Consider the following 5,691-nt stretch of genomic DNA (forward strand, 5'->3'; position numbering starts at 1 on the left):
GGTGTCACCCTCGATCTTGTGCGATATCGGGAAATCTGTGTTACTTGCGTCCAAAATTTTATTTTTAACGTATCTCCAGAACGGTAAGTCGTAGAGACATGGGACCAAGACCAGCGTGTTCAACGCGTGTTCAACGCTGGTCTTGGTCCCACCAGTAATTATTATGTCCACCACCCACTCCCTAGTCTCTATGAGGCACGGTTCCCAAGTTATGAGCCCAAACATTTCCCCTTATAAGTCAATGGGAGATAGAAAATTTGACTAAGTGTCACAGCCCAAAAGTGTGCCCGAGACAGTGGTTGTTTCTCAATACCAATTACGCCAAGTTCGGACTTATGGACTTGGCAATTCGGACTTAGCAAGTTTGACCTGGGAGTACAGTCTCTCGAGGATGGGAGGACGCAGGACAGTCATTCTGCAATTGGGACAGCAGCATACTTGATGACGTCATCATCTCAGCTCGGCTTGGCTTAGCCACTTCCGGTTATTTTCACCATTAATGTATTTCAATCAGGAGAGACTAAGAGTAAAAGAGAAATGGTTTATTGGCACGTGCATGATAAATGAAACATGAACAGACTTTGGCGGTTAGACCCCATTGAGGTGACACAATATGTATATATAAATGGGGGTGATGAAGCTGTAGTGAAGAGAACCCCCCGGGGTCTAGACACTGGTGGTGGTGGTGAAGAGGTGCAAAGCAGAGACTGATGAGGTGAAGTGGCTCCAGACTCCTGCTGCCTGGACCTGAAGACTGGAGGAGAGAGGAGGAGGAGGATCGAGGTGAACATCTGTGGCTACCTGGGTCCAATGACTGGAGGAGAGAGGGGTGGAGGAGGGTCGCGCGATTGACTTAATGACAACTGATGGAGCAAAGACAGAGACCATTTAAAGTTTGGCAGCAGCAAATTGACTGGCTATTGCGACCGTGGCAAAATCTGATTGGATAGAAAAGACGAAGGTGAACGCCCACAAACAGCTGATTAGAGGGAATAGGAGGAGAGAGACGGAGTAAAGGAAAGTTGTGAATGAAGGCAGCGTAATAGAAGGTCTTCCTGATTGAACTTACGCTGAGCTACATATTTGAAATAAAGCGAAATATGATATGAAACAACCCCGTATCTTTTGGTTTTCGTTATATAATAAAATATTAATATTTATTTTCACTGACTTGTGGCCTATATATAAAGAGCCAGTGGCGGGAAAACCGTTTGTGGAGGGTCGTGATTGCAGTAGTGGCGCTAAATTGAGATTTAAGACGGTGAAAAATGATATAATATGGATCAGATTCTGACAGCTATCACCATCGGGTCGTTGTACCGAGCAGCTGAAGAGGAGGCTTCTGAACTGAGGAGGCGGATCCGTATGAGACGAGCTACGATGCAGAGGAGGATGGAGAGGAGGCGTGCTTTATTGGCATGTCTCTCTGGCACAGTACATTTGTCTATTCATTGAGCTTTTTTGTCAGGCTGTCTACCAATTTACATAGAACTTGACAGTTTACTTGGTACTCTTACATTAAACATTTTATTTAGAGATGTTGATTAATATTTTATCAACTGTGGTTTGTGGTGATGTTGAAATGTACTGGGTTATACTGGCTGGACAAATACCTTTCAAAAACAGATTACATTAAAAAAAAACAATTATTACTATTACATTGCAAAAATATTACTCAATTACAAGTAAAAGTACTGGTGTTAGAAAAATACTTAAGTAAAAGTACAAAGTATTTGTCAAAAAAAAAAAAAAAACTACTCAGACTATTAGTAACTTAACTGATGATGTCACCATCACCTCTCCAGAGGCTCTAAATTTTCTGTATTTTGCTTTACCAATAGTTAAAACACTAACAATCAATTAATCATTAATAATTGATTTGATACAAAACAAGTGTTTTTTCCCTCATTTTGACTGGATCTTTTTTTTCCTCTCATTTCAAGTTTTTATTTCCTTATTCAGCAAATGTTTCCAGCAGACAAAACAAAGCTAGATGAAGTGCAGTTAGTGCCACAACAATTGATTTATAAATAATGGACATTGCAAATGTGCCAACGTTGAAACTATACTATATGTATGTATGTATACATATGTATATATACTAAACTTTCACTATTTGTAACTAATTACTTCCACCCCTGGCTATAACATTACTGAGACTGACACTGTAGAGCTGTAACACAAAGTTACTAATATTGAAATGGTTTAGCCCACTGTTTCCCAAACTTTTTTTTTTAAAGATGTATTTTGATGTCTGTGATACAGTAATCATGTAGGCTACAGTAACTTCTTGTCTCAGAACTTTACACAGCCTATCAAGTTATGAAAGAACTAGAAACGTTCTCAAGCACCTGAACAAACAGGTCATATGTTAGAGGGAAACGTAATTGTAATTCTTAACAGTTCATATCAGACACTTCAAATTTAAAAAGACAATTCATATTTAGAACAAAGTTTAATACATATAAAATAAATATTGAATAAATATTAAATACTAAAAACACAAATACAACAACAATTAATTTTGTTTATTAATAAACAATTCTTTTTTAACAGGACCAAAGTCCCTTGCAGAGGTATGCACAAATGAATTATAATGTGCCTATCCTGGCCACATTCTTCTCTGGAGCAGAGCTGAAACCGGCCTTCAGGCTATCCAGGGACGGCATCACCATGCTGCTCCAGATACTGCCCAGGGGAAAAGCACATGGATGGAGCCATGAAGTTGAGGTGCTCGTCACGCTCTACTGGCTTGCCTGTGGAACCTCCTACAGGGTAACGGCAGACATCTTTGCCATGCCACTCGCCACTTTGTGCAGGATTGTGCACAAAGTCATCGAGGACATGATGACCATCCTCCATAGGGTGGTCCATTTCCCCACAGCAGAGCAGATGGAGGAGGTGGGGGCTGGCTTTGCTCACCTTGCTGGCCATGATACTTTTCAGTATGCTGCTGGTGCCATTGATGGGTGCCATGTGAGGATTCTTCCTCCTGCAGAGCCACAGAAGAGAAGCTACATAAACAGAAAGCTTTTCCCCTCTGTCATCCTGCACGGCATTTGTGATGCCAAAGGCAAATTTCTGGATGTTTTTGTTGGCCAACTAGGATCGGTGCATGATGCACTTGTCCTCCGCAGATCCCCGATGTACCACCAGGACTTGTAACCACCAGCTGGGTTTAAAACATAATTTAGATGCTATTATATATACTGTATAGATTAGATATATAAAAGATGAGATTGATGTGTGTGTATATATGTTGAATGTGTTGAATGTTCTTTTTCTGGCTAATTTAAATTCAGCTGCATGACTGTAAATAATTGTAAATATGTTGTATATTCATTTGTTGCAATGTTCTTTTTCTGGTTTTGGCTACGTTAAATTCAACTGCACTGCACTATTAATAAGTGTATATCACTGTAAAAAAAATATGTATGTTTTGTTGTAATATACACAATACACCACTGCTTTCAAAAATGAATTCCCTGGATTCAATATTAAACATAACAAAATTTAATAACAACATTAACAAACATTTTAAAACAGTAACTATTTAAAATTTGTCTACAAGTTTTTCAAACAGAGACAAATAGCGCTCTGCTCTGGATGTTGCTGCCCTCTCTCTCTCCTCCTCTCTGGCCAGTGCCTCTCTCTCCCTCTGTTCTTCCTTCTCTGCCCGTTCTTTTAAAAAGTCCAGCAGCTCACTCTCCCTTGGCCTCTTCCTGCTCTGCCTGGCCCTGCCCTCTCCTGCAGAAGAGGTAGAGGCTGAGGTGCTCACAACACCACCTGTAGTGGCAGTGAGATTTGCTGCAACTACCAGGGGCGGACTGATTGAGTGCTGCCCCTGGAGTGCAGCATCCATCTCACTGTACCACTGCCAGGTGGCAGCGGTCACACTCCCGGCCTCTACCCCTTTGACTGTTGTGGGGTCTCTTAGCTCCTGAAAATAGGTTATTAAATATTACACTGTAAAACTGATTGGCCTTGCAAACAAAAGCTATGTAATTAATTTAAAAGTATGCTAAGAAAGGCTCTCAGGATAATACCAAGCAGAGAAACAGGCATATTACCTCATATTTGTCCTTTAAATTGTTCCACTTCTTCTTCGCCTGCTTGGCCGTTATGGCCATGCCCAAAGTGGCAACAAAGTCCCTGGGAAAAACAAATACAGGAATAAGTGAGGTGACACGCTACTTCAATAAAATACTAACCATTATGGATGAAGACTGCAATAATCTGGCTCTAATACTTGCCCAGCAATGATACGAGCACCCAAAAGCAATACTCACTCCCATCCTGACTTGGCCGAGTTTCGTCAGCCGGTGAAAAGGGCCTCGTTTGCCGCCCGCCACTGTATGAGGGCCCGGGTTTCCTCAGTTGTTCCTCGATTGAAATATTGCTAATGTTACCTAAAATGCACAATGACAGCTATTATAACAAATATAGTACGTTTGTGCAGCATGGTAAATGGACAAGCAAACAAACATTTGGTCGAAACCACAAAGATAGTGCTCTGGTACAACGTTATAGTTAAATAAAAAATATAAAAAATATTAATCTTTGATTTGATTTGGCCCTAAGCCAAACCACTTTTCCCCCTAACAAATAATACAACAGTTTCCGAGACCAAAGACTGCCTGTTACATGTGCGGACAAAGAATTATATCTCATGTTTTACTATTACTTCAGGCCATTCATTCATACTTCTGGTAGTACCTCTCCAAAATCTGGTATTCTGGCCATTGTCAAAGCTTTATTGTCAACAAAACAGCTTGAAGTGTTACATATAACATATGGTGGCCACCGTATGAGCCGGTCCAGGCGGGCTCTGGCCAGGGTAGGCCGTCGCAAAAGTCCATAGTGATGATGTGGTCGGCCATTCTGCTGGGCCGCCGCCGCCGCCGCCGCCGCCGCCGCCGCCGCCGCCTCCCCGACAACAAAGCCGTCATTTGGTGGGCTACTCCGGGCTGGGTCACACGGCGGGTGTCTGCCGCGTAACTTGGTAGGCCACCCCCGGCCCCGGAGGGGTTATCGGGGAAAAGAGAGTCAGAAAAGATGAAATTAGTCCAGATAATTTGAATGTTGGAGCCATATGGCTCACAGAATTAAGAAAAAAATAAATACATAAATAAAGAAAAAAATGTCTTTATGCCTGCTGCTATTGTGTTGTTTCACCTGGTTTGTGGCAGTCCTATTGCCTTGCTGGGGCATGCGGCTTGCACTGGCTCTGGTTTTCACTTTCGCCGGATAATCCTGAAATATAGAGAAAAGGCCTGGTGTCTATGTAATGAACCCAAATAATATGGGGGGGGGTAAAAAAAAAAAGGGGTAATAGGAAAAGGGGAAGGGGAAAAAAAGAACGGCAGGGTGAGAGAAAATTGGGTAGTACCAGGACTATCCCTGCAGGGAACAGGGATAGAGGGGAATAGGAGGAGGTACGGAGGATAAAGAGGAGGGGGAGAGCCCTGCTGGGTGTTAGTGTCGCGATGTAGTCTCACCTTTTCCCAGCCCGGGGATGGAGTTCAGGATGCAAGTCCCACACCGTAGGTATTGTGGCAGGTGTCACCCAGGGGACCCCCCGTCAAGGTTGGGCATGGGTGTCGGTCTCCTGATGGAGACATCAAGGCATCAATAAAGATACTAGAATAAAGAATAATAATAAATATAAGTGCTTTTGGGTTCATGGAAGGA

At 42.4% G+C, this 5,691-nt stretch overlaps 1 pseudogene; it reads left to right on the top strand.

The window, feature by feature from the left end:
* Positions 1-1,278: 1,278 nt before the first annotated feature.
* On the top strand, positions 1,279-3,189 carry LOC146304458 (uncharacterized; annotated as a pseudogene).
* The last annotated feature ends 2,502 nt before the right edge of the window (positions 3,190-5,691 follow it).

This window comes from Lutjanus erythropterus, chromosome 24 (assembly GCF_056507025.1).
Source record: "Lutjanus erythropterus isolate fLutEry1 chromosome 24, fLutEry1.hap2, whole genome shotgun sequence".
NCBI lineage: Eukaryota > Metazoa > Chordata > Actinopteri > Lutjaniformes > Lutjanidae > Lutjanus > Lutjanus erythropterus.